At 44.2% G+C, this 23,896-nt stretch overlaps 2 long non-coding RNA genes across 5 annotated transcripts; one reads left to right on the forward strand and one right to left on the reverse strand.

Moving 5' to 3' along the window:
* Positions 1-4,529: 4,529 nt before the first annotated feature.
* LOC106049942 (uncharacterized) lies at positions 4,530-7,370 on the forward strand. 4 transcript variants are annotated; one of them, XR_001214599.3, is made up of 5 exons: positions 4,530-4,684; positions 4,783-4,808; positions 4,994-5,099; positions 6,434-6,566; positions 6,963-7,370. It is a non-coding gene; the product is annotated as an uncharacterized lncRNA (long non-coding RNA). The 4 variants fall into 4 exon arrangements; XR_007164144.2 differs by having other exon boundaries at positions 4,531-4,684; positions 4,786-4,808; XR_001214597.3 differs by lacking the exon at positions 4,783-4,808 and having other exon boundaries at positions 4,542-4,684.
* A 2,049-nt stretch (positions 7,371-9,419) lies between these two features.
* Positions 9,420-18,113, reverse strand: LOC106049943 (uncharacterized). The gene is made up of 4 exons (XR_007164147.2): positions 17,796-18,113; positions 11,397-11,451; positions 10,804-10,940; positions 9,420-10,342 (listed from the first exon to the last, which is right to left on the reverse strand). It is a non-coding gene; the product is annotated as an uncharacterized lncRNA (long non-coding RNA).
* Between the last annotated feature and the right edge of the window lie 5,783 nt (positions 18,114-23,896).

A 23,896-nucleotide genomic window follows, 5' to 3' on the forward strand; every position in this document is an offset into this window, starting at 1 on the left:
TGCAAAGTAAGGCGCTCGCTGAGCTCTGCTCCTCAGCTGAGTCACCAGCAGGTCTTGTTTGCCCCTCGACCTCACCTTGCTGCGCAGTTTCTCACCATGCAAGCACCGTTTGTCTTAAAAGAGGAACTCCTCTCCTGGGCAGAAAATCCGAACAGGAAGAATGATGTTCTGAATCACCGCTGGTCGTTTTGTACAGGATCCTCAGACATGGGTTATACTGAAAGGTTGCTCCTTTATACTGAACACACGTTCAAAGATTTGGATTAATAATTCAGAACACATTTCTCAACTACATAGCATATGCTCAAACATTTCTTGGTGGAATATATTCCTGCATTTATGGATCAGTTTTTTGCCTTTTAAGCCTAATATATTTGTAAATGAATGCTGATTGGTTTTCCTGCAGTCTGTTTCAAACAGATTATAGGACTTTATGAAACTGTAGAAAATAATAACAAATACTATGAGAAAAAATATATTTGAGATTACTTCATGTGAACCATTTATTTGTTTATTTTTAAAGTGGCTTGCTTTAAACTAAGAAAATGAAAATATAAACTTGTAGAAAATCTGTGAAATATTATGGGTGAGAGGGGAGTTAAGCCCTCATGGAAGATGACATCTCCTCACACTTTAGTGGAACTCCATCCCACTACACAGTCTGGCATTACTATCTAACCAAAAGTGTTTCCAGATATAAAATTTAACTGAGAAATTGATTGTTATGAATGAGATTATAATCTCTGCAAGTTGAACAAGATTGATATTAACTTAGGTGATTTTTAGGGGCATGGGGGATTTAGGTATTCACTTAAATATATGACAAAAATATTAAAGATAAAAACTAATATCCTGTTTTATTTTAATGAGACAACCTCTTTTTATTAGTCCTTTGAAAGTTACTCTTCAAATAGTTACAAAACTTTGAGTTTTTAAATTTTATTTTCACGTCTTCTCCACCTTTCCCAAAGCCAAGAACATTAAGTATTTTATTCCACTACTGTACTCAGCAAATACACGCACATTTTGCATCTAATTCTTTTGAAATATATTTTAAACTTTAATGCTTTACAAAAAGCAACCAGAAAAGGAGTAAGATTTATCTCCTATTAATGCTTTCCAACCAATCACATAGTTTATTGTTTAGTCAACATTCTTGTGTATTTTTCTTGCACAGATGTAATCAATTATATTTTAAGTTTCCACCCATGATCAAATAAATTATTCTTCTGAACTTTGACACATCTTCTGAAAAATGACATGTCTAGACATCCTGCTCCCAAAGAGGCACAGATCTGCAAATCTCTTTTCTGTGTGTGGCCCTTACCTGCCACAGCTGCTGCTGGAAATTTATTTTCAGTGATGAAAACGCAGTATTCCCCATTGGCTTGCATGACTAAAGACAAATTTCACTTCTTTGCTATTATAGCCGTACTCCTTTATACTGTAGAAACTTTCTCCTTTGTCACTACTATTCCAGTTTTAATGATGACACGTCCTCCAGGCAAGGTGACTCACCACGTGTGGGGAGAGATGTGGGTGTGGAGAACTGGTTGAAGAAGTCCTGATGCGCTGGCATTTCCTAAGTGAGGCTACTTTGCCTCCCCCCTTGCTTGAGAATACAAGAAGACGGCAGTGCTGCAGAGCCCCACTGTTGGATAAGACGCCCTTTGGTGAGCAGAAGACCTGCTTTCACAGGCAAGGGCTGTGGGCATGTGAATGCTTTTCCTGCAGGGGCATGCGGCGTGCCTCGAGTGCCTGCAGACATAACCATCACAGGCCTCCTCCAGCCAGCCAGCAGAGTGTTAGGGGGCTGCTGCCATACGGCTCTTCTGGATGCTCCTCGGTCCTTCTTGTGCGTGCGGCTGACTGCGCCGCGCGTGCCAGCTGGCAGAGCCGCGCTGTGCCCCGTGGCCAGAAGGCTACAGCCTGCCTGGGCAGGGCTGCGCCTCCTGCAACTGCAGCGCAACTCTCAGTCATGTCATCTTATTCAGTGCGTATTAAATTAACATAATTTAAATGCCAAACGCTTCTGTCTGTGGCAGCAGCTTTTTATGTGCATAGGAACAAAGGAATGTAGGGCTCTAAAGAATTTGGGTTACCAATTCCAGTGCTCTGGGGTTGCAGCAATTTGTTCCTTTTTATGAATTCATTGAGCTTAGAAGTGGAGATGTTTGTACCCACTGCTCCGCTTGGAAGGCTGTTCATGACTTTGCCAGGTTTAATGTTTAAGAACTTTCTTCTAATGTCAACACCACACTTTTCAAAAATATATTTATTCATGGCCATTTTATCATCATTTATTCTTATGCCAAAGTTATTTTTAGAATAAATGACGTTTTGTACCTCCCTGATATTTTCCCATTCACGTGTTTGTAGAGAGCAATCGCATCCTTTTCAGCCTTCACTTCTTTAGGCTAAAGAAGCCAGCCTCATTAGGCTCCTCATGTAAAGGCAATCTCTGTTCCCTGAGGAGCGCCTCCCTATGCAGGCTTCAGCCTGAATACATCTTTGTTCTCATCGTTTCATATGGCAGCCTCACCAGTACTGCGAACACCTACCAGCCCTTCTCTGAATGATCATTGCATATAACCCTAACTCAGGATTTCTACCTAGCTTTCCCACACTGTCTTTTGCCTATTTCTCTTCCATTTTGGTCAGCGTTCATGTTTTCCATCCCTGTTACATCTGGGCAGGTCCTCCGTGCCCAGTTCTGCACCTTCCAGCCCCTCCTGTCCCAATATCTGTCACTCACTTCCCCCTCTCCTTTCTTTATCTTCTCAGATTCCCACTACAGCTCAGCCATCATTACTAGTGCCGGGTCTCTTGTATCATCATCTTCTTCCTAAACTCTGCCAGGAATCATTATATAGATAGCAACTTGCACATCTGCTTGAGGGTGGTGCCCACCTTACAGCTTTTGTCACTATTTCCTCTCAACACTGACTTAAAGACAGTAAATATTCAAATTATTGTCGTTAGCAGTGAAATGAATTTGAGTGTGGGTATGAAAACATCCCTCAAGTAAATCACGAGTCTACCTGCTGCTTCCTTGCACAGGAGCTCTTCTGTCCCTGCAGTAGCCTTGTTACTGTGTGCTGTAGTTTTCCCTTTTCCACTCTACATTTTTTGTCAAATTCAGATTTGACATGTAGCAAAATCTGAAATCTCTAAATCCTTTGTGAGCACGGAAATCCTGTTTTCCCACCTGCGAGAACGATCCCATTTCTGGATGCCCGGAGCCAGGCAGAAGCTGCCCGCAGGCTGCACCCTCCAGCACCCACGCTGCAGCCGCTCCCCTGCGCGGCGGTCGGTCGGGGCAGAGCTCCTGCAGCCCCTTCCCCCCGGCAGCTCCCGTGCTCAGCTCGCTCTGTTGCAGGAGGCAGTGTCTGTTTAATGTGCAGAACCACAGTATTTTAATTAAGTGTCTTTCGCCCCTGCTGCCATTTGATTATCTACAGTTATTGGAGACTTGGGTTGTTTGGCTGCCTCTGAAGTGAGAAGGAGCAAGAGAGTCAGCTTTGAGCCGTTTGCTGAGAAAAACAACACTTGAGATTGATGCTTGGTGAGCTCAGAACTTCTGAGGGAGTCGATGCCAACCTTGGAGGAACACTCTCCATCTTCTTTTCACTACTCAGCCTTTGTGCTGTGGTACTCTGACCCTGGGCAGAACTGGAATTTAAAACTGCTCCATATTTTTCATCTGAGAGCTCAGCAGTCGCTTTTTTGACCTGCAACAACACTGACCACAAGAGTCTTCTTTCCCTTGAAGAAAAGAAAAGGCACTGGAGAAACCTTTGGCTTCAAAACAGGACCAATATTATTAATTTTTCCTACCAACTGACATCTTTCAATTATCTGCAGCCTTTACTGAACAATATTCTTTCCACCTGTTGGCATTTCTTATCACTTCGGTGTCATGGTTAGGAGAAATTCCTCTACTGCCTACAGGCAAAAACTCAGTTTATTGATCAAGACAAACATATTTATTTAGAAGGCAAGTGCACAGAAAGAAAATTACTATTGGGTCTCATAGCTCTGGTACCTCTTCTTAAAAATGCCAGAAACTGAACGTGGGACCCAGGGGCTCCCAGGGGAGCTGGGGGAGCGGTGCTGCTCCTCGAGGCAGAGACCCCAGCCAGGGCACAGCCCCTGAAGATTTTTTCAAATACAGTGGATCATGATAAGTACAAAATAAAACCTGTTTCAATTATAAAGCAAAATATCATCATATTTTTTAAGTGAAACACATGGCTTAACGTGAAATAAAAACAGACTTTTGAGAGGAAACATGCTGAGTAATACTCGTGAACAGAACACGAGAAGATTCTGCTAGCAGTACATAACAAAGGAAGATTATTTTTGGTGAAAAATATTTTTATGTTCCTTTACTCATCTCTCTGTTTGTAATTTGAACAGTAGGATCAAAGGTTACTCTTTATAGTATGTATTCACACAAAATAAACTGAGTGGGTGGGGTTTTGTTACAACGACCCATGAGCACTTTATTTCAGCTAGATTACCCCCTTTCAGCTGGGCTTTCATTAGCCAGATTGACTTCTGCCCCGTCCTTTTGTAAACCTCTGTATCAGCTGTGACAAGTGGTTATAGGTAGAGGCCCTTATCCAGGGGCTTTTGAGTTTTTCCGCTGGTGGGATCTTGGCAGCGGTGGCAGGTTACACAGGTAACCTCGACCGTCTTGTTGTGTATGGTCATTGCCTGCATTTTACAGGCCATTTTAGGTTCTCCTTGACATCAACAAGCTTTGACTTTTGTCTTCAGCAGAGCTGGTGCAGGCCCTAAACCCTGTAAGATCTTGGTTCCGTTGAAGTGACTGAGAGTTAATGCTGGCAGAGCCGGGATTTCATGCTGTGTCTATATGAACAAGGCCAAGATTTCACATCCCACAGTGAACAGGGCTTTGAAGATCGGGATTTTTACAAGCATTGCTATCTGGGCAGGTTGCTGCACGTGATTTCCCTCTTCTTCCCAGGTAAAATAATTTCTCAGCAACTACAGAAATCCCTGAGTGAACAACATGGGAAATGGAAGCAATGCTAAGAGGCATCAGGAAACTACCACGGAAGCATGCACACCTGGTGAGTGATGTCTGTCTCTGGGGACAGTGACAGATGCGGCTGATGTTACAGTTGTTTTTTTTAAGTTGATTTCAAACACTCATATGAATTGATAAGGGTGCAGTTACCCTAAGGCTGAACTTATTAAGAACAACATGATGAATCACTTTATTCAGTGTGACCTGACCTGACATAAACCATGAGTATTTTGTACATTTCTTTTTTTTTTTTTTTTATGCTGTTCAAAAAATATTGCTTGTTTGATCTAAATAGTTTGTAGGTAGATCAAAAACTGGTGGAATGGGTGGACCTGCAGGGTGGTGATCCCTGTTGTGCAGTCCAGTTGGAGGCCAGTAAATAGTGGAGTACCCCAGGGGTAAATACCAGGTCCAGCTCTGATTAACACCATCATTAACAATCTGGACAATGGGACAGAGAGAACCTCAGCAAGTCTGTAGATAAAACAAAACTCGGGGGAGCAGCTGGCATGCCAGAGGGTTGGGCTGCCATCCAGAGGGACCTCGACAGGCTGGAGAAATGGTCTGATAGGAGCCGATGAAGTTCAACAGGGAGAACTGCAAGGTCCTGCCACTGGCGAGGAACAGCCCCAGGCATCTGTACGCACTGGGGGCCACCCAGCTGGAAAGCAGCTCTGCAGAGAAGGAGCTGGGCGTCCTGCCGGGCACCAAGCTGACCGTGACCAGCAGCGTGCCCTGGGAGCAAAGGCGGCAGCAGGCAGGGTCTGGGCAGCAGGAGCAGGGAGGGGACACTGCCCCATTTATTTCATTCAAATTCAATCTGAAGACAGGAAGACTTTTTTTTTTTTTTTTTTTTTTTTTTTTTCCTTGAGATCGACCAAGTACAACTCAGAGATTGACCAAAAGTTTTTGAAGTGGGAGGAGTCCTCATTTCAAAAGCTCACAATGGGGCACAAATCCTTATTTTTTGTGGTTTGAGAAGTATGCTGACAGCCATAATCTTTCAAATAATAGTGTTCTTTAAATGCTCTCCAAAACAAATTACAAATGCAATGGTCAGGTGAATTAAATAGTGGAATTCATATCATCTGCAGAGCGGGCCCATGAGTTATTACCTTAACCTGTTCCCTAGAAAGAACGTGAATTTGTCATTCTGCTTAGTTTACATATCTGTATAGGTCTAGAGAAATCCTATCTGTCTAGTTACATTTACTCGCAGATATCCAAAATACATCATGTTTCATTCCCCAGTGCCTTAGACTGCACTTGTGAAAAGTCCTTTGCCTTCCTTTTTGAATGCACCTACAGCACTGCTTAAAATAAATAAATAAATAAGCCAACACATAAATTATCTGAATTGTTCCATCTGCCGTATAGTTCTCGTGCTGAACTGCGGAAACCTGATACAGAAGTGCAGTAACGAGAGCGGAGTAGGCAATGTCAGAGTGTCATTGAATTACTGGAGCATTGCTGACTATCGTGCATTGCACAGCACCTCTGTTGTTCAAAGGTGAGAGATATCTTTATCTTCTGTTCCTGCATGCCATTAATATCTGAAATTCACCCTGAAGCCATCACAGTTTAGCACACTTGTTATCAGGTTAACAATGGATTAGATGATGCTTTTGGATGCTTTTAGATGATGTAAACTGTGAAGAGGACACCCTTGTCCCCGGTCAGAAAGTTCATCTTCTTTTGTCACATCATATGTTAAATAATGGCACGGGCAATTACTTACTCTCATAGTTGACTGGATTTGGTATTTCAGAAGCTACAATAGAATGGATTTTGTTCTGCTGACCCCAGAGTTTTCAATTCTGTATTTAACTGTCAACACCTCACAGAGTATAGCAACATTTGAAAAATTAATTGAAGTTCAGTCCTTCTATTTATTTTCTGCATTTAGAAACCTGAAATAATCACTTTCCTGGAGGCCTGGAGAGACAGGATTTTTGTTTGTATTCAGTTTGTCTGCACCTGAACGCTAGTTTCACTGGTCTCCCGTGGGAAATAGGTCACACTGGATGGAGTTCACCCCTGTGAGGCAGAACTGCAAAGACTTGGGCTTTTCGCCTGAATGTGAGTGAAGTGTTGTGCCTGCTCCGGCTTGCATCAGCTCCCGCAGTAAAGGCTTTCTAATGTTATGGACAATTAATCGTGTGAACTTCATTCACCACAGCTGCATGGTCATCAGCATAATTTGAACAGATAAGTGAACAAGTGTTTAACGTCATTAACATAGAAAAAGACCCATTACTAGGATGAACTCTGTGTGCCACACATCACTGCATGGCACACTGCAGGCATTTAGTCTGGTACTTCCAGTCTGACACAAAAGGAATTTGGCCAAGACACTAGACTTAACGAGCTTCATTGATGAAAAGTGCCAAGACAGCTTTAGTGGCTTCAGTTAATCAAGAGTCTTAACTTTTGATTAACTGAAGGGAAATAAAACCATCCCTCAAATTTTAAGGTTTTTACATGCATATTATTATCCATCACCATTTCTGTCCTTATGGAGACAATGTGCTGCCAGTTAAATTATCAAAACAATTTATTAGCAATTATATATAGTTCAAACATTTTCAGTTGTTTTCAGGATGGTAACCCCTAAACATTTTTAGCCAAGCTGGATGTACCAGAGAAATTTCACATACATACCTGACACTATGATTTTATTAACTTTTCCTGTCAGCTTTTGTGGATCCCAGATAAACAGTGCACGGACTCCCTCAGGGTCTGCAGTTCCCACAGCTTGAAACCCCTGGACTAGAACATTTATAACTGCTCAGGACCCTGCACACCCTGTTATTATTTTCTTTTTGAACTGGAATATTTCATTTTGAAAAGCACTTTACCATTTTACATATGTACTAATGATAATGCCCTTAATAATATAGTTTAACTTTTGGTCAGCCCTGAAGTGGTCAGGCAGTTGGATGACCTTTGTAGGTCCCTTCCAACTGAATTCTCTTCCCCTCCCCTCCTCTCTCCTCTCCTCCCTTTGTCTGGATAGAGCCCTCAGCGACTCCCCTGCAGCTCTTTTACTGGGCAAACCACCTAAGGATCCCCTGAACATGAGAAAAGAAATGGCTTGTAGACCTGATGGAATTAGACTCCCCCTAATAGTGGAACACTACGCATTTTGTCCAAATACCTTTAGTGCACCCCATTCACCAAGACTGAGCATCAAGCTCATTTTCATTTGTATTCTTGCTCCTTTTTTTCTTCAACTTGCATCTTCAGTAAGAGGAACAAAGAGCATTTGGCATTGCCTTACCCCAGCAAAGAAGGGACGGGTCTGAGCTTCCTGATGCAAAAGCGGAACCCAGGTGTCTCAGACCAGTGCTCGACAGCTGCATGATGTGAGAAGGAAGAAGAGCTTCCCTCTTTCCTTCGGTTTCAGAGGGACTAGCAGCTGCCACTGCATGTTTTCATTAGCCGGGTGCGCAAGGCATAGATTTACCTCTCTGTGAGTGCTGCAGGAGCCCTCCAAGGCAGATGTGGTACAGAGCTGGAGCACAGGGGCGCAGCAGGGCCCTGGCTGGGGCAGCTCCGGGGGGGCGGGGGGCAAGGTGCAAGGATGACCCTGGTCCTGCTGCATGTCTGCCGTGCACCATCAGACCAGGCTGCAGGGGCTGAACGTGCAGGAAAACCCTGAGCAAGCAACTGAGCGGGCTCACATCTCAGAGAAAGCCTGTCTGCCTGGAATTTGTGCTTTAAAAATGAGTGAAATTGTCATAGAAAAAATGACTTGCTCCCCCTTTTCTATATGCTTTTACTTTGATATATTCAGCAACAACAAAACAGAATTACTGCACTTTACTTACAAACAGGAGTGAGATAATTTTCCTCTGAGTCTGAAACCGAGTCTCTAAAGAAACTGTTAAAAGAGGAATCAGCAGGACATAACAAAGGTTTTCAGACTGAAGAGGGAAGCCATCCCTCCTAGGAATAGGATGGATTTAAGAAATGTATGAATATCTTCTATTAAGAAGGAATATAAATTCTATAACCAGCTTATTGGATTTATATTTGAACACAAAAATCAATGACTTAATACAGAAAATGCATGGGCTCAGGCCTGTTTAGTCATCCCAAAAGACCCACTGTCCCCTCAGTGGGGAATGAAGATATTACAGAAGAGAGACATTGCAGTCCCAAAAGCAAAGGGGGGATTAGAAAAAATCTTTCCCTGCGATGACTTGAAGTCCTTGAGGAAACTTTTTGCTGCATGTGCTGTGTGGAACAGACCCCGCGAGCAGGTTGTGGGGCTGCTGCTGGTGAGCGCAATGGCCAGGCTTCCCGAAGGCCGCCCGGCCCGGGATGCAGACAGCTGATGTTTAAACAAAATCAGCCTTGCTCCCAGTATGGTTCGTTGCTGGGCATCACAGCCAATTTATTAAATATCTCAGTGTTCAGAAACGTTCAGTGTTGAATGCTCTTCGCACCTGCAAATTCAGACACCCGCGGGCAGGCTCACACTGGCACTGGTGCACAAGGGGAACCTGCGCATCGTACGTGGGGTGGCCGCGCGCCGCCCTGACCTGTGTCCCCATGCCAGCCTTCACAGGCGGGGCTAACTGTCTGAAACTCGCACTTGGCTTGTTATAAAGGAAAGGTCATTAGTAATAAAAAGAAAATAAACAAATAAGATTTACCATACAAGAAATGAAAATTCTTAATATATTAAATTGAAAAAGCAGAGCTCGTCAGAAGGAAATTCTGGTGTTCCAAGGTCTGCTTTCATTCCGAAAGGAATAGAAAGCCAGTAGATAAAATGTAACACACACAATTTAAGAAATCAATTTAAAGTGGCACAACTAAAAATGCTAATTAGGAAAGAAACACTTCAACATCTGAAATGAAATGTCCAAATAAACGTCAGTGTGAATGGAAATATTTCTGTTTGTTCCATCACTTTCAAATCAATATTGTCCTACACAGAAAAAACTCATTCCAATTAAACCACATTTTCCATTGAGGACAAACTTGTGCCTTCATTCTGCTCGGCTGCTTCCACACCCTCACCATTTGTTCTTCCCTGGGGCAGCCCCCCTGGGCCATGCTTCTGCTCGTGCTTCTCCCTAGTGCTCCCCCGTGCCGGGTGCTGGCGGAGCCCTCAGCCCCCAGCAAGCAGCACGGGCCCGGGGCAGCTGCGGGCAGGAGAGGAGCAGCCCAGCAAGATTTCAGTGCTCAAATTGTCCGACTTGCAGTAGAGCTCTGAAAAGTAGCTTGTTTTCTGCGGATTCCTAAGGAAATGGGCACTCTGCAGAAGTGTCTGACCTGCGGGAAACACCACGTTCCAGTATTTCAAAATGGAAATATTTGGGGAGCTTAGCTCTGTTTTTATTTATTTATTTATTATTATTTATTTATTTTAATTTTCATTTCATTCAGATGGCAAAGCCTGTACAACTGCGTGAATCTGGGTGTCTGTGTTCATGTTGGAGTGTGCGGGCATATGTCACGCCTATAATCAGGTGTATCACAGGTATCAGGCTGCTTTGCCCAGGCATCTCCTCGGGGCTGGCGTGGCTCCCTGCCCTTTGAACCACTGCAGCCGTCAGCAGCTGCACAGCCTCAGACACAGATGGATTTGGTGTTTGGTCTTCTGGACTGTGGTTGGAGCAGAAGAGCCTAAATATTTCAGGAGCTGCGTGTTGATGGAGCTGAGCTTTGGGGAGAGTTTCAAAACGAATTTAATCTTGTCCGATGGAGGGATGGGAGCAGGCTGCGCTACTTACAGTGCTGTTTGGAAGTTGGCTTCCCCGAGCTGCCTCAGCTCTGCCTGCAGTTTGACCCTCTTAAGAGCTCGTTGTTTATGAAGACAAACAGGCAAGGGGTTACTGCACACACATTTTCCACCTGACAAGAACTGTTGCTGCGGATTAAGGAAAAAAGAAAAATCACTTCCTTTTGTTTTGCCAGGGAATTCAAATGCTTTAAGATTTAGTGTAACACAGGATCTCTTTAAGCGGTAATTGTTCTTTGTTTCAGACTACATCAATTTACAACTGGAACACTATGACTGTTACTGAAAATGCTTTGTAAATTTATTTACAGGCTGCTGGAAAGTGAAGAAGCACACAGACTGCATTTTAAATACAAATTGCTTCAAGGTACAATTTGCTCAAATTGCTGTAATGTGCATTATGAATTTAATTTTAGTACATTTTTGCTATATAATAACCTGATTTGAAAGTATAAATGCAAATTAAATAACCTATAATTGTTACGTGATGCAATGTTTCATAAATATTTACTATGGGCGTCTTGTTATCAATTCAACTAGTCCTTTTACTGTGTATACGGTAATAAAGGCAAGGTCATCTCTTACTTGTGTGTATTAAACTTGTACTCCGCAGCATCCGATTGTTCTTCAGCTCGTCTGTCTATAAAGAGATAATCACGGCAGCATCTGAGCGCCTCGCAGTCTTTAATGCGTTTATCTTTCTCTCCGAGATAGGGAATGCTTCTATCGCCATTACACTTACTGGGAACTGAGGCCCGGGCAGGCGGTATTTAAGATCATTTAGGTGTCCGGCTGCTGCTGGAATCAATGGCAGTTCAGCACTAAAACGGCCACGAGGAGCCGTGTCCAAGTACCTGTGCTCGGATGAACGAGAGGCGGGCAGCATCACACGGCCATCGATCTCGCCCGCAGCGGGACACCGGGGGGGCCTCCGGTGCCGCGCTCCAGCTGCATGGGGCGGCTCCGTGTGCCCCACGGGCAGCGCTGGGCGCGGGGAGCGCCAGCACCGAGCCCCCCCGCGTGCGGTCTGGGCCAAAGGCAGGGCACCTGCCGCTGGTGCGCACGGGGCAGGCCCAGCTCCACGGCTGCAGCAGCTTTTGCTTGTGAAAATCCCTCCACACAAGGAAAATTAACCTCAGGGATCACACGGGATGATACCGCCTTAGCCAAGTTCCCACATATGCTTCTCTCTTTCAAGAAATATTTTCTTGAAAGCAAAAACTTTAGCATTATAACACTTTTTATACTGAAGAGAAGTTACCTGGCCAGCACGGGTTACCTGCTGTCAGGGACAGTTCCCTGTTTTCACTGCGTACGTGCCAACTTACACTTTTCACTAATTTAATGTAAAGAACGAAAGAGTATAAAGTCTTGAAAGAATCCTAAATGGAAGGTCAGCTTTGATGCTATGCCTTTTAAATGGATAAGACAACTGTGAGGGGGTGAACCTTTAACCTGTGGTTGAACAACGAAATGGAAGGAGGAAACGGTCGGTGGCTTTCCCTAAACAGGCAGCAAACGTTTCCTAACAGCTGATTTAGCAGAGGGACAGAGGGACGCTGCCTTCCTTCCCTGCGGAGGGAGGGCACGCTCACTCCTGACCTCCCAGCATTTCTGGCAAGGCTGCAGGACCACACCATATTTAAATGAAACCTATCTCACAGATGATTTTTGTAAAAAACAGCACATTTTGAAAGAAATTGTGGGTGCTTTCCTAAACTGAATGCTGACTTTTCAGAAATGACAAGTGTCATTTCTGGACGTTGTGACTGGCAGGAGCTTTCTGTCTCCAACTTGAAACACAGTCGTACCAGGCCACACATTCTCCATGACAAACCAAACCTTTTAAAACAATGCATCTTTTTTCTTATACTGTCACCCCACTACAAACCTAGGGTGGTAATTCCCCAGGCTGTGTAAAGAGAGAACAATGAAGCCCACTGATTAGATTAACACCATGAACAAAAAGCCCCATGAAGCTACTTCCAGCTGCTGCTCGTGCCTTTGTCAGCCAGCAACCCTTTGCTTTGCCTGCTGAGAAACAGAATTATCTCTGCCGAAGGCACCACAGCTCAGAGGCGAAGCCGGGGGTCTCTCTCACCCACCACCCCCAGGAGCTGAGCGCCCGCTGCCCGGCCACGATGGGCCCCAGCAGCAGGCACGCAGCGTCCAGTGTGTGGGACCCCAGGCAACGTGCGCTGTGACGAGTGCTTTAATAGGGCTAATTGCAACAGGAACAATGGGGTAGCTGATGGCAGCACAACCAGTGCCAGCGGCACCTGGGCTGTCCAGGCACGGCTGGCCCCACGGCGTGAGCAGTACCAGGAGGGAGGCAGCCCAGTTTCCTTTGCTCAGGTAACATTTATGCTCACGTAACCTGAAGCAGAAGTTGTCCAGGAGTGTCTGGATGTAAAAAACCCCCCCCTTCTTGCCAGCAGAAAGTCAAGGTGCAAAGCAAGGCCAAATGAAGTCATGCTGGGTCTCAGGCGCACAGGCCAGTAAATAGGCATTGCTGCCCAAAACCTCCAGCTGCACAAGCCTACTGCGTGGCCTTCCTCATGCCAGCTATAGCATTTTATTGTGAGTGTTTAATTTAAAGAGGCCACCTACAGAAATGTGACGTCCATTCAATCGAATTATTGCAGCAGGTGTTAAATGCTGCCTAGAAGATTTAGCCAGTGTTTCAGCATAGAAAAAAAATGAAAAAATATCAAAGGCTATAAGTCTCTGTTCTGTGTCTACCATGGGCAAAATGTATCTTTAAGTAATTCAAAGACATGCAAGGATAATTAATGACATAACTTTTTGCAATTTTGGTTTAGAGGGTTGTGCTTTTCCTCACCATAAACAAAAATGTGAAAGTTGGAGGCTGAGCTTTCCTGCCGCAGACAGCCCTTCTGTAGGAAGCGGAGAAGAATCAGAAGTGAGGGTACGCATTCAAATGGCAGCTGATGGTCTCCTCGGCAGCAGAGGGGACAACCACTGCACATGAAGGCACAGCTGGTCCCCCAGTGCCCCACTGGGCTCTGCAGGGGCACCGCGCTGGGCTGGCAGCCCCACTGCTCTGCGGGGCGTGCCAGAGTCTGGATGCTGCTGGCTTTGGGTTCAGCTGATGCTGGATGCTGATGCTTTGGGTTCAGCATCTAAAGATTCAAGAAGCTCCCCAGGACAAGAGTTATTCCATATGTGACCTGGCTAGTTCAGAAAAACTGCATTTCTGTATCTCATTTAATGTCTTGCTCCATTTATGCCTGCCCTCCAGAGGAGGAACCTCTAATGCATTTGCCCCCTCCACTCTCTTTTTTTTTTTTTTTTTTTCCCCCTTTTTTAGTGTATAACCTGGAAATTTATTTAAAGATACACTTTGCACTTTGGAAGTTTTGAAACCCTGACCTCTTCCAGCTGTAACTCATCAGTCCTCTTAGTCATTCCTCAAGAAACTGAGGCTTTTTTGTTGTTATTGTTGATTTTGCCTTTTTTTTTTTTCTCCAGTGGATTTCCTGCTATTTGGCAAAATTGCTTTAAAGTACTAAGAACGTGGGCATTTGAACATGCCCAAAGTATATTGTATTGAATGATTCATTGAACAATTTCTCTTCCAAAACACAAAGAACCATGAATTCATCTCTAATAACCCCACTTATTGTCCACTGCTGGACAACGGAGGTTTTGTTGGTAGGAGGTGCCCCACAGAGGCATCAGTCCACAGCTTTGATTGCTGAGGGTCTGGGTCTCCCTGCTTGAATATCTCCAGCAGCCCCCTGGCCGTGGGGCTGGGCACCCTGCTCGGGGGGCCCTGCTGGGGCTGGGGGGCACAGGGGCATCCAGAGGTGCTCCAGCCCCAGCCATGTGTGATGCTGTCAGCATGGGCGCCACTTCAATGCTTGGATCCTTCAGTACAGACCTCCATCCCTAGTAGCCCAGATGAGTAATTTTCCTGGTAAAGTATCATAAGTTTAGGATTAAATTAAATTCCCAGAAAATAGCATGAAACCATATAGAATAATATAATATGTACATAGAGTATATGATAGACCTTTCTTATAAGTGGGCCATGGTCCAGTATAATCTTAAAAATAGTTTTAACAACATACCAAACATGATAAATTTGCATCCACACAGGATATCTTACCCTGAAGCCCACTGTAATATGCGATTTTTCCTTCTATTTCTGCTTTTGTTCTTAATATGTTTTCTTTTGTATTGTTACAATTCCTTCTTCTAGAGTTTTCTGTGGTTTGGTTTTGTTTTTCCTGGTTTATTTATTCATTTTTTCTTTTTTTTTTTTTTAAATGCTAGCAGTTCCAGTTGTACAGCAGTGCTGTCATAACCATGCTGGATCCTTGTGCTTTTGCTGAAATGGTGTACTCTTGCATGTCCCTTCTACATGTTAATTAAGATTTTGCAGCCTTCATTCAGGCAGTTACCTGTTCTCACTTTTGGTCTCTTCTTTCACAGAGAAAAGAACTTTTTTTTTTAATTCTAACTACACAGGTGGCAGTTATATTAAGGTTTAAGTTCGCAGTTGAGGGAAAAAATTGCCAAATGTTGTAAAGGTAGGAAGAGTAAGGCAGAAAAGTCAGAAGGATCAGTGGGATAATGGAAGAATTCATGATGTGCAGCCAGGATTTGAAGCGGTTCATCGAGAGGACAAGGAAGCAGAGGAAAAAAGCCTTCAGTTATCCTTGGTAGTGTGGCTTCACCTGAAGGTCATGGGAAAGACTTGGGGGCTCTACTGTTATTTCTGGAGTGGAATTTGGTTCTAGTTTAAACAAGGAACATAGAAGTAACATGGCTGATAAAAAGCAAAACCAGAACAGATTTAATGACCGAAGGGCCCTGTCCAGTCATTATGCAATGAGTGCCAGAGAATTTCTCCTAGTAAATGCTACGCACTACCTATAAGAACACTCATTTCAGAGGGTGAACCCTGAAGAAAAAAAAAAAGCTGAAGGCTTAAACTCCTCCCCGTGAAAGCCCTTCCTGTCATTGCTAGCCATGTTGTGCATCCCCTTATAATTTCTACATCATGTTCAAGTCTCAAGAAAACTCTTCTCCTCATTTAAAAGCAGGCTTTTGAGACATAAAGACATGGTGGCAGCCCTTTTCTGAACTCTTTCTTGCTTGTTGGCCTTTTTTACAGTTTAATATCAATGCAGAATTGACCTTATTAGTACTGCTTCTGATAGTAAGATTCCCCTCTACTCTTTTCTGTTTATTATTCTAACAAGAGGGGAGGCCATATGTCATGCTGGGATCACTAAATGATGTCCAATCAAGCCGTGATTACCAGGCTCCCTACCTAGTTTTATATGGCTGACTTGCCCTTGTCATTTTGCCAGAAATAATTTTGCTTTCTTCTATGTCATTGGAAAAACATTCAAGACAATTGGTCCAACATCAAGCTTCTGCAATAAAGATAGAGCTTATGTTGCACAATGATTTTGCATTTAAAATGACTACTGGCTAGATAGGTTTTTGTGCTGCTTTTAGTATATGATTTGACTATAATATTTATCATTTAATATAATTTAATACATTTAAAGATATAATAAAGTCTAAGATAAACATATTTTATGAAATTATAAAATTTCATGAAATTGATGTTTAGTGAAAATACTTTATCAGCTAAAGTTATTAAGCAAGTCTGTTACAAATACTAATGAAATTAAACAACAATAATAATTAGCAGGAGCACCTGCATCGCACCCGGCAGGTGCCCTCACTTGCCCAGGTCCCGTGCATCTTCCTGCCACCCACCAGGACCCCGCTGCCAGGCACCCAGCCTGGGTGCTGCCCGGGCAGGCCGTTCTCTTCCTGTCACTGCCAGGCAATAGCACGGGGTTTGAGAAGTCATTTCTGCATTGAGGGCACAAGAGGCCCAGTCAGAAATCTGAGCGGTAAGGTGGGGAACTGCAGATGGAAGGGCCTCTCATTTCTAAACCTGTTTTAGGAATACCATTGTAATTTCCAAATTCCAGGTTTCCTAATGAGCTTCCATTTATTTATTTCTACAGACACACATATACAGCTGCTGACTCAAGAAAACAAAGGCACCCATACTAGCCAAAGCCGTGTAGGAGCGTTCACACACAGGACAGGAGGAGAAGGAAAGCAGCAGACGTACAAAGAATGACCTGCAGCAAGCAAGCTGTCACAGCGTTTATGGGAACAGCGTGATATTTTGTACAACACGTCCCAAAGGAAGGATGAGTCTCTGAAGGCTCTATACAGGGAAAGCCCAAAGACATTCATGCACGTTAAGCTAACTAAATTAATCACAGGAACACCACTCCAAAGGGGGAAACCAAAGCATGTTGCCCTCTCTTCCACTAAGCAGAAGCAGTTCCCTGTACTTGCAATGCTGAAGATGTGCAAACATGTGCTATATATTGCTGCGGTACAGAGAGAGCAACTCAAACTCCCTGCGCAGAGGCTGGGGAGATGCTGAAAGCTGACGCAGATCCCGGCCTCATCTTTCAGATCTATGCAGCAGACCCGCGCTGTAGTGAATGTAAAACAGCGATCCCCCTTCCACAGCGCTGCCTCTGCCCAGCTCCCTTCCAGCAGGGATGCCCGTGTTGAAGCTCCGCCGCACTCACCCCGGGGTGCCTGCCTGCTCCTGGGAGCAGCTCCAGCAGCGGCAGTGCCGCGGGTGCCACAGCGCCCAGCCCCGGGGGGCTGCAGGAGGGCCCATGCCTGGTACCGCTCATCCCCGTGGGCTGAAGGCGCTGCTCAGCTGAAGGACGGCGAGCTCGCAGGCCTCGCGCTGCTGTGGGGCTCTTGGGGCTGCTTGAGGGGTGGCAGAGGGAAAACCTCAGCCCCACAACTGAGACAGCTTCTGGGGGGACCCATCGTGGTGGGGTTGGACCCCCCCCCCAGGTACCTGAGTGGGATAGCGTCTGTGACACAGGGCACGGGCGCTGCCTTCACAGGGAGCCGGGGGGATACTGAAAAGGTAAAACCAGAGTGAACCATACGTACCAGAATGGGGTATGTTCCTGGGTCCATTCTTCAAGTCCGTCCCTTGCAGCAGTTAATTAGGTGCCTTGGCACAGATCTTACACCAGGATACGTGCAGGGAAGTCATTTCTGGCTCCTGCTTTCCCTGTCCAGGCAGACGGGCTTCACACACAGCTAACAGCAGAAAGGCTCTGCTGATAATGAGCTCCTAATGAGCTTCTGGTCACCTGTGGGAGCATTTTATATTCTGCTGCTGAATGCCTGCAGCAGACACCAATCCTCAGCCCAAATTTCACTGCCTTAACCCGAGTCTTGAGCAGGATTAAAGGTAAGCATCCTGTGCAGGCTTGGAAACCTAAGCTGGAATGTGTGCTTTGCAGCCTCTCAGCACCCTGGCAGCTGGGTGTGTCCCGGGCAGAAGCAAGGGGTGATGTGATGTTAGGTAGCAGTTGGTGGAGTTTGTTTTTCAGATATTTTTTTTTAAGCTACTGCTGTTAAAAATAAATAAATAGTGAAGGGCAATGTTAGCAGCATGATTCTAATTTGTTTAATCAGATTATGTTGTTTTCATCTCTGCTGATTTCTAATTTGGATATATGAAAATGAAATTAATATTAAATTCTTGTATTTATTCAGACTTAATGAGATGACTGGAATGGCTTGCCAGACTCAGTTGTCTTTATCTGTGGCTAACCATCAGCTCCTGAAAATTGTCTTTCACTGGACTTTATAACTACCTGAAGTTCAGGAAAAAGAGCCAAAAGAACACTTTTGTTCCAGTCGTTTCAGAGTCGTGACGTCAACAATTAACAGAAACAAGCATTAAAAAAGATTTAACAGGAATAAAGAGCTGTGTTTAAAAATAAAAGCTACTACTTATTGCAACAATGAAAGAAACAATCTTGCTTTACTAAAAGCCTGGCTACAGATGACAGAAGCAGTTCAGCCTCTGGATGGATCAACTCCCCTTTTCCTTTCGGCCTCTCCTCCCAGCATCGTTCCTGTCCGTTCCCGTCTTTTGCTTCAGCAGCCCTGTGGGTGAGGAGCAGGTGGCAAGGCTCCGTCCTCCCAGAGATGTGTCCTCCCCATCGAGCTGCAGAGCCTGGCACTGCCTTGCTCCCCGTGCTGGTGCTGAGCCTTCTTCCACACCATGTATTACCATAGAATGGCCTGAATGGTTGAAAAGGACCTTAAAGATCATCCAGTTCCACCCCCCTGCTCTGGGCAGGGTTGCCAACCACTAGAGCAGGCTGCCCAGAGCCGCATCCAGCCTGGCCTTGAACGCCTCCAGGGATGGGGCATCCACAGCCTCCCTGGGCAACCTGAGTGCCTCACCACCCTCTGAGTGAAAAACTTCCTCCTAATTTCCAACCTAAATCTCCCCTGTCTTAGTTTAAAACCATTCCCCCTTATCTTATCATTATCAACACATGTAAAGAGGCGTTCCCCCTATTATTAATTCCAGGGGGCAACAGGACCTTGTTCTGCTCTGGTGTATAGCTGTTGTCTTCTTCAGCACCTTTGGCAAACTGGCACAGATCTTGAGAATGCAGAGAGAATATTAGAACTCTTTCTAATTCTTTGAAGATATAATTATCTTGAAAATGTCTTTGTGTTGTACACAAGAGTTCAGTATTTTATTTTTCTAGACCAAAACCTGAGTGTCTGGCAATGCAAAGCTATCCAGGCAGTGGAAATTCTCGATCCTGGAAGTTGGACAAAACTGAGAGAAGGGGAAAGTCATTAAAGCAGTTTGCACATTGCAAAATTAAAGTGTACCTGCTGGTAACAACTGTGTTTGTATTTGGCCAACTGCTTTAAACTAAGTGATAACCAAATTATACCTGCTTCAGGCTGTTGCAAATCCTGTTAGTAGGGGGTAGGCTGTAATGGATTAACTTACATCCCATTCTGTGTATATCATTAGAAGGTCTAGGTTCTCTGGTACTGATTTCATCTCTGCAATGCAGCCTTGAAATCAGGAGAGAAAGATGCTGGATTTTCTTTAGATGATTCACTCTGCTGCCACATTTTCTTATCTCTTGTTCTTGCATGTTTAACACTGGCAATGTACAGTCATAAACAGCAGGTTATAGCTGCAATCAAACAGATTCTTCCCACCAGAAAAAAATAAAATAAAAAATCCAAAACTTCAGGGGTTGAATTCTGTCCTCCCAGGCATGTCCTTGGCTCAATGATTTCATTGCAAATGGGCATATGGAGCCAGAGTCTGGGCTGGTACATCCAGATTTATGAGAAACACTACACATCATTCTCCAATTTCAGTCTGAGAGCTGTAGATCTTGGCACAAACCATCCTGAAGCAGAAGGTGGTGGTGAGTGACAGCTTGACAAATTTCTGTCATTGGCTGCTACAGCACATATACTTGATTTGGAGGCAGATATGTTGGTTAACTCTGGATATATTGTACCACTCTGCAGACACACTGTGGTAATTATTTTGGGTATTCAACAGACCTTTTCTTTTAAAATCACTGAGTAGTACTTTACCTGATTATCTTCATTGTGAATCCAACCTTGTCTATATGATAAGATTTCCTACTCAATCAACACATGCCTCTAACTTGTAATTATCTTTGGAAATGTTTTCATAATATGCAACCCTTAACCCTTTTTTTATATGTTGATTTATTGCCTCTGAGTTAAACCTTGATATTCAATTTCCTTGTGTTGTTATTAACATCTCCTGCTAGAGAAAATAATTTAACTAAAATTTCATGGAAAAAAATGAATCAAAACATGATATTTATATTCAGCCTTTTAATCATTTCAAACATAGAGAAGTTTTTGATTTAAAATTACAGTAATTTTATTTCAATTGTTCTTGGTATTATCCTCAGACATAATGAGGAATATCCACGTAATTAACTAACTGTCAGCTCCTTCCATGAAGTATAAATGCCTATGATATATAAAATACCAAATGCCATTTCAGATACCAGTTTTTAAAGCATTTTCATGACAGAAGAGTTAGATCAATGTCCTTTGCTTCTTGTTCAGAGTCACGAGCAGCTGCAGAGGAGTGAGGCACCAACTTCTGCCTGGCCTCCAGCAGCATGGAGTGGCCAACGCACATCGTAACCCCCGAGCTGGGGACTTTTTAATGCAGAGGAACAACCTCAGAGAAGCAGATTTATAATGCAGTGAACTCTTAAGAAGGAAACATGGCTCTGTAGGCGAACACTTACGGACCTAAAATATGCAACAGGAAGGAGCTGTCAGGAGTCTGAAGACACCAAAGGGCCTTGTTAGTCCTGACCTTCCACCCCTGTTCCTGCAACTGGGAGAAGAACATTTCCTTTATCTTATCCAAAAGATTCTACTTGGAAGTAGGCAACTGTGCTATCAGTAATATTGAGATCTGTTTGTTGTTTCTTTTTTCTTTTTTTTTTTTTCCCCTCCCATTAAATTGCCTTCTTAAAGTGGCATCCTTTGCCCATCAGCACTGCTCTGATGAGGTCTATCAGGTCAGTATCTGTCTATCCATTTATCCGTCTCCTGGGTCTGCTGTGCATTTAGGGTTTGAGTGCTGCTCTGCGTGCAGCTATTGTGAACTCAGCTGGTAGGTCTTCATAAAAAGCAAAACATGTTCAGCTCATCCAAATCTCAATCAGCTATCATCAGTGCTGCACCAGAGTGCTAAAATGGAGCCGGCTTAGGGCCCAGTACCCATCAAAGCAGATTTGGATGGATCACCCTCATTTTACCACCTACGAATCTAATAAACAAACTGTTGTTACACTTTAATGCATTATCTGTCATGATAATGAAGTTTTATTTACCATTTCCAAGAACATTTTCACTTTTAGAGATGTTATCGGAACAAGCAGATCAGCTGAATCACTAATGCTCAGTGAACGCTGCCAAGCTGCGAAGAAAAGTCTCCGCGGTGGATGCCCATGTGTTGGCATACACTGCCTCTCAAGATCCATTTTTGCTGTGCGTTTGTTGCTTTATTTATTTTCCAGTCTGCTGAAGGTTTAAAGAGGTGGCTGAAAGCTGTCCTCTTGCACGGTGTGCACGTCCTCTTCTTGTAGGACGCGCCTGGGGCCGCCCCAGGCTGGGCCCTTCCCCAGGCTGCCTGAAGCTCCCCGGCTCGTACAGCAGCTCCGCCTGTCACCTGCTGGGATGTGCTTTCCCTGTCCATCTCTCTTCCTCCACCAGTATTTCTGTACTCTTTTCCCAGTCCCAGCCTCCTCCTACATTTGCTCCACCTCCTTTTGAAACAAGCCCTCCAGGTTTGTGTTTATACAGCACCTGGCATGACGAAGCTTCCCCTGGACAACCTCCAGATGGTACTGCAATGCAAGTGTATGGTCATAACTGGTTATACCCAAAACAGCCACAGTAACGTTCAACAATTTATCCTAAGACACAGTTTACTCATCTTCTTCTTCTTCCTAATAATCTGCTGATGCACTGATCCATAAAACTTATGAGAAATATTTATAAAGGTGATAGCCTTGACATGGAGAATTAAATCATAATGCAAGAATGTGCCAATTTAGTGGCATATGAAGTTCAAGTAATAAAAATAAATAAATAAATAAAAAACTCCACAGAAACAGATGAAGAACTGTCACAGCTGAGAAAAACAAGCCTCTGAGAAAGAATTAGAGCTACAGATTTCCCATATATGACAAAGACAGAAAGAGGATCAATTTTTGTCAGGTGACAGGTAAGCATGAAGTGAGTGGTAAGCACCATGTTATAACATCTTATACATGAGCAACTCTTACTGAAACAGCTGTTGCTTAGGAAGAGAGAAGTGCCTCTGTTGTAGCTGAGAAAATAAATGGTGAAGCAGCAAAAACAATGCACAAGAGAAAAATCAATTGGGGGGGGGGGGCATAAGATATTTTAAGGATGTGTTTGCTGGGAAGAGATAGGCATAGCAAAGCACCAGTCTCTTATTCACGATGGGGCTGTGCTCTCCTACCATCTTTAATCACACAGACCTTCTGCTGTGGTAAACATGACTCATTCTGGTAGTGCTGTAGCAGAACAGCTTTTGCACAGAGATTTTTACCAAAACAGAGGCAGGAGGCTGACAGACTTAAAAGAGAGCAATGCAGTAGCCACTGATGGCAGTGATTCACAGTGGCCTTCAGCATATCTTTTGTACTGACTCCTCTAAGTTCTTCTGTAGCTGCCATATTCTCTCAGGCTTCCTCAGTTTTAAAGTTTTTTTTTGTTTGTTTGTTTGTTTTAATAAGATTTGTACATGCAACAGACCAGAGAGTCCAAAACATGCTGTAACTCCCGTGAAAATAAAGAATTTGGACTGATTACGTATTTGAGAAAAGTACACGTTTCCACCAAGAGGCCGCCCATCAGTTACCCCCACCGTGAGGTATCAGGGAACAACGATCTCCTCGGCACAGCCAGGGATATGCTGTGTGTTTCTGATACGATGTGTGTCTGTGATGATGCAGATAAAATATGATAAAAATGATGCAGTGAATACTTCAAAGGTGGAAGCACGATTACGACAATGTTGAGGTGGGGGGGTACTGCTACAATACCTTATGTTTTCCTTGTTGAGGGGAAAAAAAAAAAAAGTAATTAAGTGATTGCATCACATCAGGGTCCACAGCTCTTCCTGCGGTGTTTGGCACCCGGTCCCCCAGCTTTGGCGCTGGTCCCATTCCCCCTTTACTGGATTGCTTCTGGCGGCTCCCGACCTAGTTCTGTAGCCCAGGGATGAAGCTGCTGCCAGCGGTGAGACCCTGCCCGACCCCCGGAGCCAAGGGGCCGCAGGCGCTGCCGCCGCGTGTCCTGCTCGGGGCAGGGGTCAGCGCTCAGCGCCGTGCTGACAGCCTCTAGGGGGTTGTTTTCTCTGACTCTTTTTTTTTTTTTTTTTTTTCCTCTTCCTTAAGTGAAAGCGTTTATACTTCATAACTGTTTTTTAACCCCAGGAATGATTTTAAAATGGGTGTGCCAGTCCCGTTCCTCTGTACAAGGGCTGGTGTAGGTGGTCCTTTAATACAAACCGCGTTACGTGTGTGACCGCTTTGGTTAAAACTGAGACATTTGACAATTCCAGGAGGCAATTTCTTATCCAGTGCCTGGCAGTCTAAAAGATGGGGACAAGCATTTTA

Source organism: Anser cygnoides, chromosome 5 (genome assembly GCF_040182565.1).
Source record: "Anser cygnoides isolate HZ-2024a breed goose chromosome 5, Taihu_goose_T2T_genome, whole genome shotgun sequence".
NCBI classification, from domain to species: domain Eukaryota; kingdom Metazoa; phylum Chordata; class Aves; order Anseriformes; family Anatidae; genus Anser; species Anser cygnoides.